Source organism: Dendroctonus ponderosae, unplaced genomic scaffold, assembly GCF_020466585.1.
Source record: "Dendroctonus ponderosae isolate FM_Combo_2020 unplaced genomic scaffold, Dpon_F_20191213v2 Dpon_F_20191213_4, whole genome shotgun sequence".
NCBI lineage: Eukaryota > Metazoa > Arthropoda > Insecta > Coleoptera > Curculionidae > Dendroctonus > Dendroctonus ponderosae.
In genome coordinates this window covers 14,026,537-14,048,335 of record NW_026018611.1, presented here as the reverse complement: position 1 = coordinate 14,048,335, position 21,799 = coordinate 14,026,537, and the positions used below count along the sequence as shown (strand labels likewise).

General features: G+C 33.7%; 1 protein-coding gene across 2 annotated transcripts in view; it reads right to left on the bottom strand.

Annotated features, from left to right (window-relative positions):
• LOC109546508 (proline dehydrogenase 1, mitochondrial) overlaps positions 1 to 21,799 on the bottom strand; it is a 45,050-nt gene that overhangs the window by 19,247 nt on the left and 4,004 nt on the right. The window lies entirely within an intron of this gene.

The following is a 21,799-nucleotide window of genomic DNA, read 5'->3' as shown; positions in this document are numbered from 1 at the left end:
GTGACTGCAAATACCTTAATATGCAAGACTAGACACATCATTTAATTGTTAAGTTAATCGTTAGCTGTTAGGTAAAAATCACATTCGAAGTACAACCTTAGGTAACGTCTTTCGTTTAATAATAAATCTTAAACAACTTGAAGTAACGCCCTGAATATATTAAATATTGGTAGGATCAACAGTCAGAAAACGAAAGTAAAGATAAACTTAAGTCATTGAATACTATTATTAAGTTATCTCCTTAGGATATAAGTATAAGATATATAAGTTATGAAAAGAAAATGATTTATTACGCACAATGTTTGTATCGCTAATGGCCAAAAAGCCTTACTTCCGTCAAATGTAGCAATTAAAATAATAAATCGGTTAAATTATGGCAAAATTGCCCAGATTTTTGGCCAATAAACTGTAGTTTTGTAATTTGAACACATTAATACTACCGGTGAAATACAAAAAAATAACGCTTTAATATTTATCTGATAAATCACACTTTATTATTCATATTTTCGTGTTGGTAGATTGTGTAACATCATTATCACATTATCAGATATATAATAATCGATTTAATCTTTCAGAGTCAAACCATTATCATAGAAAATGGATAAAGATACTTGAGATCTTTTTGCTACCCTTTGTACCATTTAAAATCTTAAAGGGTCCCATTCCAGAGCACAAATATTTGCCGTGTGTTTACATTAGTGCTCGAAATTTTTAAAAATCTGAAATTTTAATACTTGTTTAGTGGTTTATTCGAATACTCGAATATCTAACGAATATTCGAATAATCGAGTATTCGAGTATTCAACTAGTGAAGTTGTAAGTACATGATTTCAATGTGATTCAATATACAGGGAATGTGTTCAAATATACAGAATTTTTCACAGCCACCATCAAAAATGTTTCATAATATTCAGTGAAGCGTTTAATTAAAAACATTTGCGTTCGTCATTCACCTCAAGAACATTTCTTGTGCTTCGTAAAAGTTTCCAAAAAGTGATTTTTTGCTAAAAATTTTGATTATTCATATTTGTATTGAAATTAATAGTGTTAGTGTTATTTACCGTTTTATAAAATTATTAGAAATGGATGGTGAACAACAAAATCCCACTACTGCTTTATCTGCGCATTTCTGTATCATTTAATTAGTTGATTAGATATTTATGCGTGGCTTAGGCGCACCTCATAAGATTTTATTTTATTTAAAAAATAATGTTTCTGTCAGAAATAGTCGACGTGTATTATAAAACAGTATTTCGAAATCTGGAAAAATGTGTAAAAAAACCGCTAGTTTAAAAAGTTTTCTTTGAGTTGAAAAATAAGTTTTTGATTCAAATTAACATTCGACTAAAAAGCACAGAACATATTTTAAATAAGCTTTTAATTTTTTTTAATACTAATAATTTTTCAATAATTCTAATACCCAAGTATTTTCATAAAGGCATTTACCTTTTTGTATATAATTAGGAATAATCGTTGCCACGCTCTCGAGAAATACGCAAGAAACTGGAAGTTTTGCAAGTATCTTGAAATCAATAGAGATATCGGTTAACAGAATAAACTCCCGCTTAACTCGGGATTTACGTCTCATGAACTAGAGCGTTATAAGAAACAATCATACCATCGTGTTCAGTTACACGACTTGGACTTAACGAATAGCGAGTATATTTTTTTATGTTCAAGTGTTTGGACATTTAAGATAATTAATTATGTTTCCTATAACAATAAATAAAAACTTATTAAAAAAAACAAAACAATTATTTCAAATTATAAATAAAATTCTATGCAACCATTTATATTTGAAATATTTGAAATTATCTCGCATTTTCATTTTTATCAAGAATGTATCTAAAATATTTTGCTATAATTGATTCACGATTCTGTAGTTGTCGATAAGTGCACAAGGCATGACACCGCGTCTTGGCTTTAAACCCCCATCAAAATTTCCGCGATTTTCATTAAATTATTCCCTCATTTCTGTTACAGTGGCTAAAATGGTTTATTGAAAGGCTGTAGGAAGTTCTGTTTGCTTTAATCAATCAATCGTTCTCTTCTCCTCCATCCGCCTATTCCTTAAGCTCATCATTATAAAGTCTCGGATGTCTTTTCAAGTTACTCAGTAGAGAAATGGAAAGTGACTTTTATGGAACACAAAAACGCATATGCAAAATGCTCGGAGCAACAAGGAGATAAATAAATGAGACAGTACAATTAAATAACCTCTCGGCAGCCGAATGGACCGCCTACTTTCTGGGCCTGTTTACAAACCGAAACAGGAACAACGAAGGCCCAAGGAGCCTTGAAGGCCCAAGGAGGTTGAGCCGAAGGAAAGCCATAGACATCGAGGATGTAGAGCAAGACACGGTAACGGAAGTGATATCCGAAGGGAAGCACCTGATAAACGGTAAATCTCTAGGCCTGGACAACGTCTCCAACGATCTGCTGAAGTGCGGACGAGAAGCTCTGGCTGGACAACTGGCCGAACTATTCAACAAATTTTTGAAGGACGAAAATACACTAGCGAGATGGAGACACTGCATCACAATCCCAATATTCAAAAAGGGGGAAACCTCAGATCCAGCGAATTACCGATGAATATAGCTACTAGACACTATACCCGTATACTGTAGCAACGCATTCTCAGTTACACGACAATAAGCGAGGAAAAACCGTTCGACGATTTAGTATAACAATAGAGTATAACAAACCAGCCTACCCATGCTTCATAGATTTAACGAAAGGGTTCGACAGGATAAGGCTGGAGAAGGTTTCGAACGAGCTGGACCGCATCGGAATACCAATATCACGGAGACGGTTAGAAAGCTCGACACAAACAACACCACAAGAATATTAACAACAGAAAAAATAGAGCAAAGCACAGGGATGCGACAGAGAAACAGTTTCAGTCCACTTCTGTTCAACATCATAATGGACAGAATAACAAAGCAAGTGCGCAAGGTCGACCAGGGATACAAGATGGGAAACCAACAACAAGATAATATGTTACGCCGACGACGCAACGCTATTTGCGGACACGGAAGACGGACTGCAACGGCTCTTACAGGCATTTAAGAAAGAGGCCGAAAAAGTCAACATGGAAATTACAACCACGCAGATGCAAACTGGACCTGAATAACAAAACAATAGAGCAGGCTTTTGAATTCAACCATCTGGAAATAAGGTAAACTCAAGAATGGCGTACGGAACCAGATAAACAAGGCAGCCAGATAAGTAAGGCATAGAAGAAGCCTGACGAACAACCATATGGAAAAATACATGCAAATCAATTCCGACCAAAGCTAGAATATATAAAGCATGTATTTGGTCCGTAATCATATAAACGGCAGATACACGAGCTGACACAGCGGGTACAAAAAGGATGGCACGAGCCAACGAAATGAGAATACTAAGAATGGTCACAGAAAACACACTATGAGATCAAAGGCGTGACGAAATTAGAAAATAGTGTAAGACAGAGGATGTGATTAGATGGACACGCGCTAGGAGACGCTTCTGGAACAAGGACATATCCAGGATGGACCACCAGGACGGCCTCCCAAGTAGTGGAAGAACATCTGGTCGTCGGCATCCCAGGAGGGACAAACGAATGGGTAAAACAAGCTTAAAGGCTTCCGCAAAGAAGAAGAAGAGAAGTATTTTACAAACATTTTGTTATCTTCCACAATTACTTCATCTAAGCATGTTCGCTAGATCCACTATTTCGTTCATATCAACTCTTTAGTATCATCGTTCTTGTTCAGACCTGATCAAATGTGTTGCCCATTCAATTAACCAAAACACGTTTAGGTAACGTAAATCAAAAGTAGCAATGCAGGTGCAGTTAATGCGTAATTTATACGTAGGATTTTGGGAAATCCCAGCGTTGCGTGCACTTTTCAGCAAAACCCCTTATTCCAGTAAAGCTTGTACATCTATAAGTTAAATCCAGTACCAAAAAGACAACAAGTTAATGATGTGGGAATGACCTACTTTAGTAAATGAATATCGGGAATGACCCACTTTAGTGATATAGTTCTTTCGCATAGTTGTAAAAGTGGTAACAATAAAATTAACATTTTTTCCGAAAATTTTCCAAAAATAAACTCGTTTTAGGATTTCAAAATAGCATTTAGTAAAATTGCACAAATTTCCCATATTTAACCGATCGTCTGTTTTGGCGATTACTTAAAAAAACCGACTAACTTCCTCCAGTCCCCCAAATAACTCCCGCTTCTGTTCTGGATGATCAGAGATCGTCAGGTTTTACATTTTTAGTAGATTTTTAGAGCATTTTAGAGCACCACGCGATACTTTTCATTCATACAATTCCGATTTGTGTAGTGCCTGGTAAGTGCGCGAACAACCCAACCGCCAGTTCGACCACAAAAACTGGGACTCAAACGACACAAAATAACATAGTGCTATTACAATGGCCAATTACAACCATTTTTTATTAATATTCTTTTTTTTTTCATTATCTTTCATTTTTGCYGTTTCTCTAACCGCAATCAAATTTGCGAATTTGAACCTTCCTGTACTACACTAAATGTAAAAAAAWTGGACTAGCTATTATACTATTACGGTAAATATTGTTAAACATTTGCTTTTTATTTATGAAATAGCTTTCATATGATTATTTTATGYAGTTTTCCATCATCATCTAAACACTAAAACATAAAACCGCAAATACCTATCAACGGTAGCTTTTTTTATTAGGAAAACTAAACTACCGTCTCTTTTAACTTTAACTCTAAAATTTGGCAATAGTTAGTTCTCTTGAACTATGCAAATGTTCTTGCAACTGGCGTCAATAGTCGGTTTTTAAACAGTTCGTAATTAATTCATCTTTCTTTAACCGTAATAGTTAGAATTTTTCTTGAAGCTACAAAGCAAAATAAATTTGACTTCTTTCCGTACAAATGTTTCGATGTACAGCTATTCGCTTTTGTGCCATTTCAAATTAAAAGCTGATGGTGCGCTAAATGGAATTTTCTATTGCTCATCGTGGATAGTAATTTGTTGGTAGGCTGGCAATGTTTATCAGGCATATCAAATAATCTAATTGCATGGCGCATAGGATTATAATTTACAATATTACATGTGATAAAACGTATTATTTCTTAGTCATTTTTTAACGTTGCTCCCGATCGCAAAGCCGCTATTGGTTTATCATTTTCTACTCTATTTTTCATTGACTAATAAGGTAGGTATATTTAATGCCAAGCCCGCAATTTCTATTAGAGTAAACACTAGTAGGTTAGTGACTTTGCTATTGATACAATTATTTACTTGGGGTATCCCAAAGGCAAGAATAATACATATACATTTTCAGATAAGAAGAGCACACTTTAAAAGCTAACCACCAAGTCATGTTACCGTGTTTGTCAAAAAGTACCTGCCTGGTTGCAAGGTTGCCGATGTCGAGTGCGCTTTCCCTAAAAAATAGACGAAAACTTAATTTTTCAAACGGAAATATTTCGTCAGTTTAAAACAGTTTCGCAATGTTCACCTGTACTGATAGTCTTCCTATTCACCATTCAACGGCCATAAAAAATAGGCTAATAAACCAGGTTCAATAGGTAAAATAAACGCTTTAAAAGATATAACAAATTTACAATTTAAGTATCTAAATACATACACTTGCTCTGTTTGCGACTTATATTTATTCGAGCTGGACTCTATTTCTACAGTGTTTCGCGCTTTGACGTCAGGATGTTCGGAACGACGCCCTGGCGACGCGTTGCTCCCCTCTTGGAGCTCTAAAACCGAAGCGAGGGACGTTCATGTCTTGTTATGAAAAAGTATTTTAAGTATTAGTTGCATAACAATTTATACGTTCTATATTTCAATTTCAAAAAGGTGTACTAAATCAGTGCCTACCATTTTCCATTAGAGTAAACACTAGTGAAGTTTTAATGAAGCCAAATAACAATTGCTTAATCTGAAAATATTTTGCAACAAGAAAACGGAAAAGATCCATCCACTTCAGTACTTCCAGACGTAATTGATTCAGGAAATTTCCCAGTTGATAGCGAAAGGTTAATAAATCCATTATGAGATAAAGACTTTCATAATCCATACACCCACCGCCAAACTGTCCAATAGATGTCAGTCATAGAATATATTAGCCATTAAGACTATAAAAACGCTTTTGAGTTAGAAGTAATTGATAATACCGAAAAATGGGCAAAAGCTTCGAATCTATCGAAACAGTAAATAAATCAAAATAATAATAATAATATTCTGATGGATTCAACCAACGTACATATTGCAATTTTGCTAAATGGTCTGTTATGCATGAAATATTCCGATTTCCGAGACAAACTTACATCTTGTAGGATGAGGTTTTCATAAAAACCTGAAATCGAAACACCTTGACAACTATTCCTTGATTGTGAGTAATTACTTGATAATTAAAAATCGCTCTCTAATATTTCCAAAAATGTGAAATGTCTTAATGCCATTAGAATTCAATTAGTTTGAACCAGGACACTAATAATTTGAATTATTTAAACGGAGGGTTCCCAAATGCTAAAACAACCGTAATTTATTCTAATACGATACGAATTCTTGAACATAACCAATAAGAAACCATCGTTATCTAGTTTCTTTTTGCAAAATATTACTAATATGCTGATTTATTGATCACATCTAATTAACCCTGAAAAAGTAAATACACACTATACAAAGAAATCGCGAAACCCATAATAAAAATCAGAAAATTCAGACTTGTTACTTACATCTACACAAACACGTATAAGTATTACTTGCTGAATAGAATTAAATTAATCAAAAGCTGTAACACCCCACTTTTTTAACTAATTACGCATTTGGTTCGATGAACAGAGAATTACGATCAGAAGTGACCACATTTTCCTGATTGTTCGATTTTTATCAACGATAATTAAAAGAGTAATTAATAAATCAATACACAATTACCAAGAGATTCATTTCATTTAGCAATATGGACGCAGCGAAATAATTACAAAGTTTTCAAGAATATTAAGTTGATAATTTATGACAAAGCAATTCTTTAGTTTGGTTATGGCTTGAGATACACTAAAAACAAAAATATATTAGGCTAGTACAAGTTATTTTTGGAATAAAATAATAACAAGCAAGGACCAAGTGGAAAATGTTGGTGAGATTGAAATTTTTAGAAAAAATAAAATTTAAACACGAAAACACTGGAAATGGTAAAATGGGGATGCAGTTTAGGGGTTGAAAACGGGTTTTTGCGATTTGCGGCGAAACGAGACCACCTAGCGAAAAATGTTCAATGGCAGAGCTGTGATAATACAAAAAACTTAAACTTTTGTATTTAGCACTTTAACAACATAATCTCAAATTAACTGCCAGAATGGCGAAAACCTATTTTTCACTATTTTTTTTTCTCGCACATAAGTGATTTAATTTACCTACATACAGATCTAAGCATGTCTTTGTTGTTGTTGAATGAGCATGCTTTTATTGCAGTTCAGAAGACTACTAGTTTTCGAGTTATGTATGTTTTTAGGAAAAACTATCCTTGTTTTCCACGAACAATTGCCTTGGTATTTTTTTGCATTTTGAAGGCCTATAAGTGACCATATGAGTGGATTTCTAATCATTCCAGCGTTAAGATGTGTAAGTAAATATTTTATCTTATTTATTTAGTCTTTTCAACATGGTTTGCGTTACATGCCGTAATAAAATTCTTTCAACTGTAACTCCAAACTCCCAAAACACCAAAAACTAGTCGCCTTCTGAACTACGAAAAACTCATGCTTATTCAGCACTAAAAAGGCATACTTTTCCAAATTTTCATGTAAATTAAATCATGTATGCGCCAGGTAAAAATTAAATACTGAAAAATCGGTTTTTACCATTTTCACGGCTAAATTAAGGTTATTTCAAAAAGTGTCAAATACAAAAGTTTTAGATTTTTTTATTATCTACAACTCATTCGTGATTTCGTGTTTAAATTTTATTTTTTCATAAGGTATTTTTTTTACTATACATATGCAAAAAGAGCATCCTGCTAATGGCGTTTATTTGGTGAGAGAATGAAAACCTTATAAAGTGAAAATTCGAATCGTTGAACTACCACGAAAACACAACCATTTTTAAAACAAACTTATATGGTATGCTCTAACTCAAAAAAAATATTTTGCAATTTTGTACCTAATTAAAGCCTTGTCCTAACTAAAGACATAAACAACAATAATGCCAAGGTTCATTAAACTGCAATTAAAAACAATGGCAAAAAAATATTTTTAACGTGATATTTAAAAACAACACACTAATAAATACTGTAACTGCAAGAGTAGGTGGTGATGCCCAGAGCCAACGCACTCAGCAAAGATGCCAAGTATAAGTACAATAACGAATGCAAAAAGTTCTATTTAAATGTTTCCTATTTCTCAGTCTATTTTCAGAATATTTCTATTGGATAAATCAGAACAGCCTTCAAAAATAGATACTAAGTACACAAATATGTAAATCTTAACCACTCACTTAATTTTATATATTAAGCAATGTTATTTTGGTTTAAAAAAATAAACACAGGTTTGAGTTAAAATAGTTTACGGCATTTTACAATAAATAATTAGAGGACAATATTTGAAAACGATTTACTAAGCAACATTGTTTGCATAAAGTTTAGAAGTCATTTAATGAGAAGAATTGTAAATTTAGATGTTTATGAATCCAATTTTAAGGGGGATATCGTTTGGATTATTCTGAGAATAATTCATCAATGGAAGACATTTGAAAACATGCGTCGTTTTGAAGATATAAGACATTCTTTACAAAAATAATTTTATTACCAAAAAGTACCATTGTACGTAAGTACTTATGAATATGCAGGATTTTTTCAAAATGGCTAAATGACTCCCGCCAGTTAATATGTAAATATACAATATTCTCATTTAGTAGTGAATTGTTTCAAAAACACAAAGTCCTCTTCTTGTTAAAATACATTTAAGAATTATAAGTAATCCACCTAACGTTGGCGTTATGTTTAATAAACACGCCGTATACTTGAAGCATATAGCAATGGTTCCACAACACAAAAGTTGAAGGAATGTATATTTTCTTTAATTGTTGTAATTATTTTCTGGATGGTATATGGTACATCTTTCAGTCTAGTATTTGAGCTTTTAATTAGTAGCAACGTGCAATTATTTTAGTTATATGCATCAATAGCTACTGAATAAAATAAACTAAAATTTTAGAAAAACGATTTTAATACCTTTTACTAATAAGTAACAGACATGGAATATAACGGAATACTGGCAAACAATAAAATACCAAATAAAGAGTAAATTCCTGATGAGATTAGCGGCCGAAACTCATGCAACTAAACAATTTTACTAAACACAGCAAAGACAAAGCCATAGAAGAACGGCATACATGATATTTTACACACAAACACAAAAGTACAGACCCATTACTTCACTCCCGGTATAAAAAAAATATAATTAAACCTGCCCGAAATAATAGGAAAACACATTCCGAAATCCACCAAGTTTGGCTTCAAGCCGAAGCCAATTCATTCACTGTTCATTTTGGCAAACAACCTACAGACACACCCAAATGGGCATAATTCAGCAAGTACCTTCATTATAAAGCTTTTGATAATGTCTGGCATAAATGACAACTCTATTAGTATACATTGACAAGAACATACTTGACAACAGACAACTAGAAAAAACGTTTTCTTTTCGGAAAAACACTTTCTTTCCCATTTTCTCTTGAGCAAGAGCCGCCACAAGGTCACCATTTTAATTCGACGTATACTGCCATAACATATACAGGGTGATTCATAATTGGCGTCATTCCTCTGGAGGTGTGTTGGTCTGGGGGTGTTTTAGGAGTACAGAAAAACCAGTAAAAAATAATTGTTATTAAAACCGAGAAATTAGCAAAAAACGATATCAGAAGAACGGCAACAATGTTTTTCAAGGTAAACTGCATAATTGACATTATGTAAATACCTGGTAATCCGGTAACAATGAAAAAATAAAGAACGCGACAATATAATAGACAAGGACAAACGGTAAATTCAACAGGATTCGTTAAATCTAGAAGCTGCTTTTTACGAAATTTTAATATTGTCAAGAAATTGTTTTCTATTGTCATCATAACCTCGAATTGATTTGTATATAAATAAACATACATTTCTGTCTTTAACTTCAAACGAGTTGGTGCCTGTGTAATCACCTTATTGTGTGTGCACTCTTCTTGAGTAGCTTCTCGTATTCTGTTAATTAACTCTGTTGGCAAACAATACGTTGGCGTAAGTTTTTACAGCTTCTATGTTAATATGGCATTCCCCCATAACTAATAACGGGTTATCCAATTCGAGGTTGGGAAAGTAAAACCTTGCTATTTGATATCTGTCAAAGGTAAACGTCATACGAAGCGTTTTTGTTTCAGTTGAAGGTTGGCCATCTTGGATTATGGATCGTTTAACTGTTGAAGAACGCGTAAAAATTATTAAATGTTACTATAAAAATTGTGATTCTGCTGTATCAACGTTTAGGGCCTTACGAGCAGATTACGATCGACATAATCGACCCACACAACAAACAATTTCGAACACAGTGGAAAATTTTGAAGAGAGTGGATCGGTTACTGATTGTTGCTCAAAGTGTGGAAGAATATCCGAATTCATCGATTCCCCGACGTGCTCAACATTTGGGCTTGTCTTACGGCTCATTGTAGCGCATTTTGCATTGGATTTGAAGCTCCATTTGTACAAAGTCCAACTCACTCAAGAACTTAAGCCTCAAGACCATGGGCAACGCAGAACATACGCAAATTGGGTGATTAAATAACAAAGCGTTGGTGATGATTTTTGGATCCGAATTTCCTTCAGCGATGAGGCTCATTTTTAGCTCGCTGGTTACGTGAATAAAGAGAACAGCCGTATATGGGGCTCAGGTGATCGCAGAAAGGCCTTTGCATCCTGAAAAAGTGATCGTATAGTGTGCATTATGGCCCGGTGGTGTTATTGGAAAACAATCAAGGAAGAGCCATAACAGTCAATTCTGAGCGCTATGGACCCATGTTAACCGATTATTTTTGGAGATGAATTGAAGATTATGATCTGGACGACATGTGGTTCCAGCAGGATGGGGCAACAAGTCACACAACACTGTCAGTTAGAGCCCTATTGCAAGAGAAATTTCCAGGACGCGTAATTTTGAGATTGAGTGATGTCAATTGGCCCGCAAGATCCTGCGACTTAACACCATGAGACTTCTTTTGGTGGGGCTATGCGAAAGATCGGGTTTACGCCAACAATCCTCAAACTCTTGAGCAACTGAAAGCCAATATCCGTGAAGTTATGACCGAGATATTACCGGTAATGTGCCAAAAAGTCATTCTAATTTACCTCAAAAGGATTTAAGGCCTGTAGGAGGTCCCGTGGAGGACATTTAAATGATATTGTTTTTCACGTATAATGGCAAGGTTTAATCTTTATATTGAATTAAAATTTTCGTCTCCATCTGAATGTTGTGTGTTTTTTTTTACTTTACTTTCCCAATCATAAAATGGATAACCCTGTAGCAAATCAGCATATTGGGGTACATTTTGTGAAAGAAGCTTCAAAGTAAGTCACAATTTCACAAACGTTTGTAATTTTTTCGTAATTTGAAGCAACGATCGTAATTTTTCTTTCCGAATGCTTATGATGAATGAACGATATGGCACTATAGCTATGGTCAGAATATTCGGCAACGAAATTWTTTTYTTSWAAAAACTTCCAATTTWTTKWAATMAATATAACAGATTTTGATATAATATRATATTTGAAGAAAATTTGAACTCTGATKCWTATATTAAGATCTCGCATGCATATTTGGCGAAGCTGTTCGATGATAATTCGATGTAAAGCTAGCAATAACTAACCCAATATTGATGGCTTAACCAGTATTTTGTCTAAACCTGGATAAGTACCAATCAACCATTGATGGCCCCCCTCGCTCTCCGGAATTAACTCYACTTTATTTTTTTGTTGTGGAAATTTGAAACAAATAAATCGGCGAACTCATGCTRCCATGACCGAGATGCTTCCAGATGATAACTCTGCAAGGACGTTATTTCAGCGTTTGAGAAATTACGGCTCATTCACATCATCAACGCTGTAAAGTCTAATATACAGGATCTTCCATTTAAAACAACGCAAACTTATCTGGCAACTTTTTTGAGACGTCTTTTGCTCCTCATAGGACTTACACTCTATAAATTATTATCTATTAAAAATGTATATGCATACATTTTTCGTTATTGCCAGTAATATGGGAGTTAAAAATAAAGTTGCAATTTGAAAATGTTCAGTTTTAAATACCCTGTATCTCGCAAACAAATTGACAAAGAAGAAACTAGAAATCGCCTTTCGGCTCAAAGTCGAGTTTATGCCACCCTTGGCCGTTTCTTGGTCACTGCTACGGTTTTCGAAATAAACCATAAAAACGATTTTGCCCACCCGCTACTTGGGTATTATGATTGAATGTAAGCTCAAATTCACAATGCCAGAACATAAATTACTACAATAGCAACAAAGCACTTTCCATCGCTAACTTACAAAGACGGTCAAAAGAATATACAAGGCGATTAGTTGACCCCCACTATGAACACCTGAGAGTAAACGGAACAGAAAAAATAACCCGATATATGCAAACGCCTGAAGAAATTGCACTAAGACTAATTAGAAAAATACATTTCCAAAACCCATTGCACAATTCCTAAAACGAATTACTATACGAACCTACAAATATGTCAAAAATATCCGGAAGAGTACAATTAAAGAGAAAATCGAAAAACAATTCCCAGGACTGGACGATTATACAACCTCACAAGGAAAACAAGGCAAACCCGTTTCATTTTCCTGATGAACCTGAACTCAATGAACCTCCTTAATTGAGCAATTACACAACATGTAAACTAGAAGTATCAACTGATTAAATACTACTATTCTATAACTGGCATGGACAGAAATATCAATTGGTCGTATGCATATTTCTTTCGAGGAAATAAAGATATTGCTGTATTGCTTTTACCTTATAGTAGACTAATACAATCAATGAAAAAGTTCCATCAGCGTTGATTTCAGCAAAAATTACTCAAAGCCTACAAAACACCACATACCCAATTTTATTTCATGTAAATGGCTAGTTGCTTATATTCATTGAAATCACAAAAACTAAATACAAACATGATTAAATTTTATGTTATACCCAATTTTACAGCTTGCATACAATATATACTCGAACTTTGCTAATTAAGAGGAAATTTGAGGAGACACTCCAGACTATTTACATTGATAGCTTATCTCAAGTATGAACAGCACCTTACAGATACCTACGTAGTACTTAAGGTTTGTTTGCTAATGGTGAGTGCTAGAAAATCATATTGCTAAATATTCAGATAGGTTTTTTTAACCATAAATACATACACTGCAATATGTAGGTATTAAGAAATGAGATTTGGTCGCAACTGTGACTTGCTAATTTTTGACCAAATCGACAAACTGAGTTTCACAGTGGAAAATAAAATTTTACGTAGTTGCTATGCCATAAAAATCCACTTGGGCGGCTGAAGCAAACAGGCGTAAAATAGACGACATCGCTGCTGCACTTCCCAAGACAGCAGCTGACCAAGAACCAGTTTGAAAAAAAAACTAGTAGAACTTAGAAGCTAGCAAATAAGGAGGTTTGCAGTCTTTAGACTGGAACACGCCGATGAAGAAAACATCTTTTTAAGGTGCGTCTGTCCGCTCTGCCCCCTTAAGAGCCGTAGACTATGCACCAGGGCATGATGTGCCCAGGAAAAACAGGCAAAGAGGCAAGGTTGTAAGTGTGAAATGTAAGTGTTAGTGTTAACGTGTGCGATAGAAGTAGTGTTTGTGTAGTGTGTGTGTAAAATTAGTAAGATGTCCATACTGGCAGGCAATTAGAATAGAGATAATGTGATGTGAGGGCATACGGATGCCGGAGCTGATCCATTCTTGCAGCAAGACTGCAAGCTTTAAAGGAATTCTCCCGGAAACTTAGGGGTTTGTTTAGTTGGTATTGGTGAAATTTAACACTACCCGGCATGGAAGAGGCCGCAGTCTTCGAGAAAATGTTTATTCTCCAGCCGCCGCCGGGCAAACCAAAATAAAAAATCTGCTTCCTTGTAGAAGGTGCGAGTTATGCAGCCAGAAGAGCAACTAATGGAGAGTGATTAAGTCTTTCCAAAGCAAGGCATTTGTGTCCCTTTCCAAACTATTCTGAAATTCATTGAATATACGGGGGTAATGAAGGAGTAGAACAGACAGCAGTCCTATTCTTAAATATACTAGGCTGCACTTCCAAAGAAGTCAGAGCGGACAGCCCCTTAACAGTGCGTTTATACGTTTATGCGTTTGTTTATATGCCATGTTTTGAAATTTAAGATACATTTTTTGCCCTCCAAAACTGAGGATGTTTTAGAGATTATGATGGATGTGAACAGGTTACAACGTTAGTTTAATTAGGTTTCAAAATCCCTAACCATTTGTCAACGGAAAATATGTTTAGTTGCGCGTTGTGTTGATTGTGTTTATCAGTTTTCGTCTATAAGAATTACTGTTCAGTTCTCCAGGAACCATAATCGATCAGATCAGCAAAATATTGTAGTTGCGGTCATGATGTAATTCAGCCTTAATAGGTTCAGTTTCTTGACCGATATCGAATAGTTGCAAGATGATTGATTTTTAGCTACCAAGCTTTCGGCAATTTATTGTCGCCTTCCTCAGTGTGCTAATTGTTTGACCATAAGAAGGCCGGGAACCCTCCAGAATATTCTATCATTTTTTGTCCAGCTTGATGAAATATTTAATCTTTTGGTCATAATTTATTTGTCTTGGATTACACAAAACATTTATTCACGATTAACATGTTTTTCTGCAGAAATAACACAAATACAAATTAATGATGAGCTGATGAGCCCTGTACATCTAATTGAGAGTTTTCTAACATCTAGTTTTTAGTTTAATTTTAATTCATTTTTAAAAGAAAATTAGCTTTCTGAACATTTTCACATTTATTTTAAACGCATTTTATTTAAACCATTCGATTTTATTATCAGTTTTTTTTCCTTTAAGTAGTTACTTATGACCCATGTTTGTTTTTGTTTCTAGAATATATTATCTTAGTTTACCAATACTAAGAATTATTTTTTAAAATAAACTAAATCATTATTTATCTTTTAATAAATGCGTTTTCTTATAATTAATCTGAAAGTATTATACAATTACACAAGTTGCAAACTTGAAGTTTTGCAAATGTGTTTTTTAGGCGCCTAAGAAGTTGCATGTTGCAAGTGTTGACTTGTTTTTAGAGACCGTCACTTACAGCGAATAGACCCGACCTTTCCAGTTATAATTTTTTACCCTTTAAGTAGTTTAGGAACCTAAAAGAGTAATAATTTTTCTGTTAGTTATGTTACAGACCGTATATTTAAAACCGGCAATATATAAAATGACTAGTCCGTATATAAACGGACTCAAAAAGATTCCAGTCCATATTTGTAACAAACTTGTCCTTCAACAAACGGATTAGTCGGTTTATAAAAATATGCGGCCCAACTTCGAATAGTCCATATGTGAACGGACTACAGTCCGGTTAATGCAGACTTTATGCAGTTTTAGCTTGGCATTTATTTTGGTTCCAGCTTGAAGTACCTACTTCAAATCGATTGAAATTCCGGAGCATTCATAGGTAGCCTGTAAGGGCGTCGGCGGCCATAGAGGAAAAGGGGGAAAATTAATGCACACTAGGATTTTTTAAAATGAAAACGTTGTTTTTAAAACAATTAAATAAATAAACCGAACTAATTAAAATCGACTTTAAAAAGGCAAAATAGTCAACCACTTCATTAATAAAATCATGCAGATTCCCAAAAACATATTTATAAAAACATACGTATAAACATAAAATGTTGTTTTACTTTGGTATTTCACTCAATTTTCGGTAAAAACCACGACTCTCCAGCATTCGTTCAAAAATACCCGCAGTGTTCTGAATAGCCCGGCAAGAATCGAAAATTCCTATTTGTAATTGTTCCACTATTTCTAGGGAGGTAGCACAAAAGGTTTTAGGTAACCCGAAGAAATTCTAACTGTCTAAGGTTTAGAAAGTCAAGCAGCCCTTCAATTGATTATCCTCTACATATCCACCGTCCGAAAACTTCATTCAAATACAAATATGTAGTTATTTTAATGATTAGGAGACCTTGCTTTATAAAATAACGAATTCGCCGAAATTGTAGGGAACTCAATGATAAAAATCATCCAATGAAAAAGAATTTCACTATGCGGAATTGTTTGAATACCTGAGGATTTTGCCAAATAGGTGAACCGGAAGTAGATATTTTATTGAACCGTCCAGATGTGTTCTTTTTCGCTTACAAAAATCCAAACCCTACTTTAACAAACATGCATATATATTCTAAAACTGCCAAACTGGATGAAGGTTAAAATATTTCAAGTGAGTCACAAACCTTAATTATCGCAGAAAATGGGAAATGAAGAAGTAGCAAAGGGATTTGAATTCCTACTTACCTATTTCATTTTCAACATTTAGTTTAATTAGCTGTTTATTTCTAGACATAATCTCTTCCGTTTTGTATACATATTATATGCTGAATGCCATACTTAAAAAGTGAACCATTTTGTCCACAGAAGAGAAAACTCGTCGTGGATCTTACTTCAGTGAAGAATGATGTGGCAACCACAACTCCTGTTTGCAACGAGAAGTTGACAAAAAAAGGCAAAGAAAACTACTCAAATACAAAATTTTTGCTATGTTTTTTTTGGGGTACTCTCTATAACTAAAACATATTTTTAAATCGCCACTCCAATAATTACTGACCTGTTGAAAAGTTTGTGAAAAATATTTCCTTTCAGAAATGGCAGGAACTTTCAATGGCTTATGTGCCAACTAAATGTGATTTTTAAATATATTTTACGACAATACAAACAATTTTCAATAATACTACTAAAGCTCAATTATTGATTACTTTACCACCTTCAGACAGAATACCGAAGGTTAAGAAGGTACTTAAAGAAGATTTAAAATGTAGCCGTAATAATGTGCTTGCTATTGTGTTCAAAGAGCATTAATAATTAAACAATTAGTCAATTTAGGTTTTAAATAATTTCTTCGTTTTAACCTTGCTTCATTAATTAATGCTCTTTTCGGAACATTTTAATGACATTATTCTATACACTGAATATTTTTGAGAGATAACCCATTTCATCTTCAAACGACTTAATTCGAACAGCCAATTATTAACCTTCCACCAGACATATTTATATTTAATACAGATTGGTTACAGCTTAATTAATTTTCAGCTTAGCTGGGTTGGTTAAACTCGCATTTGATCAATTGTCGCTTTTGCACTGCATTTCTGATACCAACTGATCCTGAATGAACCAAATTCAAACAACGAATGCTGAATGAACATGCGGGTACGAAGGCATAAAAAATAATCAATTATTAATTTCATTAATGTTTATACTATTAAAGTAATCAGTGCCTATACATGACACGCGCCATTAACATCAGGGTCAACAATTTATCGGTTAGTTGCCATTCTAAATAAAATATTTACAATTTTTAAGTGATTTGATATGTACTTGAAATAAAAACAAACATATGTGAAAAGTATCACACCTATTAGATAGATGATCATGTGAGTGAGTATGCAGTTAGTTGTTGATTGATTGTACTCTTTCTAATTTGTAATCATTTAATACAACCTACCTAAGACTTGCTATTTACAATATTTATAGTTTAGGTTCATGTCTGTAGATGAAAAACACTCCGCAAATCAAGCTATATAAATTTATCAAATTCCCAGCTCCCACGTTTTACCAAAATTGATCAATAGACAAAATACTCAAGTACGTATTTTTTACCGAAAATCAAGTACCTAGTTACGTATTTTTTTACCGAAAGTCTATATATACAAAACAATAGATTCAAGTGCATCTAAATATAACTGCTGAACTTTAGACGTCTACGTAACTCACCGGACAAACATCGATATAAACATTTTTCTCGCAATTTTTGTGGGAAAAAATATGTAGCAAAACGGAACAAATTTCCAACGCAAAGTTCAGAGTGCACCCGATGATCTGGATTTAGGTACGTGCTAAAAATATGAAGATGCATAATCAATGACGATAAGAACGCAAAAATGCGCACCTGACTGGTTCAGGCTCGAATTTGTCAGCAATCGCTTAAAAAGTTATTTATTTAGCGTCAATAACTACGTCGCCCAGATAGAAAATAAATCATTTTCGATCATATTGACATAAATAATAAGCTTTTTTTCAGCTACTCAATTAAAAATATATAATTGAGTATATAAACGATTCGAAATATATCAAAAAGCATAATAATGTAGAAAATGTCAAAACATATATTTTTATAAAAAATTTCTGCAAAATAGAGTAGTAAAAGCACAAAACTAAATTGTGAATTAATGTCGTTGGCAATAGTATTTATTAATTAGGCAAAACGTATCAATAGATTCTACAAATTTTCGAGAACTTTGAAGCAAAAATCACGTGCCTAAAATTGCAAAAATTCAACAATGTCGTCCAATAGATTTAAATTAGCGAATATTAATTAAGGAATTGAAGGTAGGCTACTGCTCAGGGCAAAAACCTTGTCTGGCGAAATAAAAAGTACAACGATAGGCTGACGGAATAATTATTTATCTATACCTCACTAGCTTAGATCGAACATTATATCAGCAACTGCAATTCAACTACGTGATATTCAAGGCGGATAGGCCATTTAACTGTAATAAAAAAAGGAAAATCGACAGCAAATTATTAACAGATTACTTGCTTGACGCGACAAAATATAGAAGTCAAGGGAACTAGTTGCAGCCAGAAGTGATGAAAACTAGATAAGATAAAACAATTCCTTTTAATAAACTGGTAGTATGGCGTGTTTTAAAATGCAATTTTTAATTGTTCACTAGCGTGTTACAAGTATAATTTTTCAGATCTTTGTGAAAAAAGTATCTTCTTTCATGACTGGATTGAAGGATGTGAGAAGCATTTCAACAGTTAATATGTTAGTCACTTTTTAATCGCTATGGTGCACTCTATGGAAAACTAAACGAACATTTAAAGGAAAAAAAACACCGAATATTTAATAAACTATAGGTTTAATTAAGGCTAGTATGATAGCAAAGCTGAATATTAAGATAAAAATAAATTTCTATCTGCACGTGATTTTAGTGGAAATTGACAAAAAACTGATTCCTTTCTCACAATTGTTCACAGCCTTCTAGGCAAGTAATATAGAGTGTAGCGTAAAAAATTTAAACATGTATTCGAAAACGATACAATTGTCCATTGCAAATGGATGATAAATAGTCCCAAAAACGACTCACTTTTCTTGGATAGTTGGTTCCTTTGATTGAAATTGAATTAAATTATACTCAATATTTTTGGATTCGTCTCGTTTTAATTCCCATATCATAATTTCTTTAGACATCAACAGAAGTGAAGTAAATAAACTTCATTCTTTTAGAATTCCCAAAAAAAAATTATTCGCGTTAAGTCGGCGAACTGTGACGCCAACGTTAGAATAAGACTATAATCAAAATGCTTTTAATATTATCAATATAAGTTCAGCCATATATATTATGAGCCCCAGTGTACCACAAAGCCATATTGCTTAGGCAAGCATAATTTTTATTTATCGCGAGAGCAATTTTTTTAGTTAGTCGTCGTCAAATTGCTGCTGATACGAAACTGCTCTCGTGTTCGGGAATCTACTTTTGTACCGTGTTTATCTTTATCATTTATCAGTATACTTTTATTTATACGTTAAGAGTGTGTCCACTTTATTTCACCAACAGCCACTCGATAGGAAAATTTGGAGAAAACAAGATTCATCTGTGAGGAAAAGTATTACTTAAATGGGCAGTTAGTTACAGGAGCAGCATTAAAGTAACATCGAAACACCATACATCTGAGTGAGAACATCGAAACGCCAATTTTCCATTAGAACCGAAGTGTTCATCAAACAATTTAGATAGTTTTCACCATTCAAGCTACGCGACATGACACAAGGGCCCAGAAGGAAGTCATTTATTTAAAATTCCTTCTGAAAGTGATTAATACGCCTCGCGTAAGAAATTCTTTCTACGTAATGGAGAAAATGACGTCAAATAAAAACACTTTTGGACAAACTGGTTAGTGGAGTTTGAACCACGTCCTACAACAGCTTATTAAGAAAGAAAACTAAAAAGAATTAAAGCATTAAATAAAAAAATGAATGGAAGTCAGCTCCCAAGGAAAAATGTCTCCTTGCTTTTCTACCCAGGCCCAGAATTTAGCATTTGCTAATGCGGATGGGCGCTGCAGCTTCACCACAATAGTAACCCATCCACAGCAAGTTTCATTATCGTAATATTATCCCGATATTTCAAAAAAATAACAGTTTTTTTGAAAAACTGGTCTAGCCGAGAAGCCAGACTGAATGAAAATAAAATCAGACCGCCGTTTTTTGAGCCAAAGAACGTCGCAGTTTCAGTTTGACCTAATGATGTTAATGCGGGGAAAAAGATTGGCTGTGCTTAAAATTATCCAATCCAATTATTCACAAAATACTGTTTGTGAGTATGAATATCAACTACCAGACTTTCCTAATTCACACTCAACTGAACTTTCTATGAATTAAAGTCGCATTGTAATAAGGGAATTTTATGGAACTTTTTTTGTTAAAAAATTAATGTTACTTTATATGTGGGAAACCGCTCTATGCCATAATCAAAGGAACATGAATTTTTAGGCAATAATAATCAAACATTTAAGGCAAATGTAATTGCATTGAATTAAAACGAATCGAAAACGTATCAATTATTCAAACTGTGCGTCATCGACCGGATTGTCGCATTGTCGTCTTCAGAAAATATACGAAATTATCCGAAAAGCTACAACGCTTTTTTAAAAATAAGTAACGTTTCACGAATTCATTCTATGAATTAATTTCAAAATTTCATTGTAAGCACACAGTAATTACAATTGAAGTACCAGAAATGGTTCTAAAAACAACACATCTTTTAAACAATTTCTCGTGAAGGTTGTCCTTGAGACCATTTCTTGCGAAAATTTCGATTGCTCTGTATAAGGGAGGTCAAGTTCGAACCTCATAAGAACACATCACTTAAAAATGGATCCTCAAAATATACGTTTTTTTATGAAACGGAAGGAGTTAGGCATAGGAAAACTTAGTTTTCTATTTGTCCTTGGCATTAAATATACAGAGTGTTTTAAAGCTGTGGTTACAAAAGCCTGAATAAGATCTCGCTAAGCAAATTAAGGAAATAAATTAACGAAAACGGGGTCCGAAAATGCCGTTTCCGAAATACAGGATGTTAAACGTGTTCACATCTTAATTTGTTATTGTAATTATGAACATGAAAATTTGACATGTTATGTTTATTTAGGCGGCGCATACGATACATGTTGCATTTTTTTCTTTGCTCTTAGAGGGTCCCACTTACGACTACTTTTACTGACATTTACAGTTACTTTTTACCCTCTATGTTTGACATAGAGGCTTAAAACCTAAATGAGCAATAATTTTTATCTTTACGTTATCTTTGGATGATTTTCTTTTTGTATAATTTGTTTAGCAGCACAGAGCTTCTGTTGTTGTTGGTGTCGATTGGCAACTGAATCACATGTTCTTGATATAACTTTATCACTTTCTCCATAAATAACAAATAAGTTTCAATAATCTTCGTTTGTACAATTTAA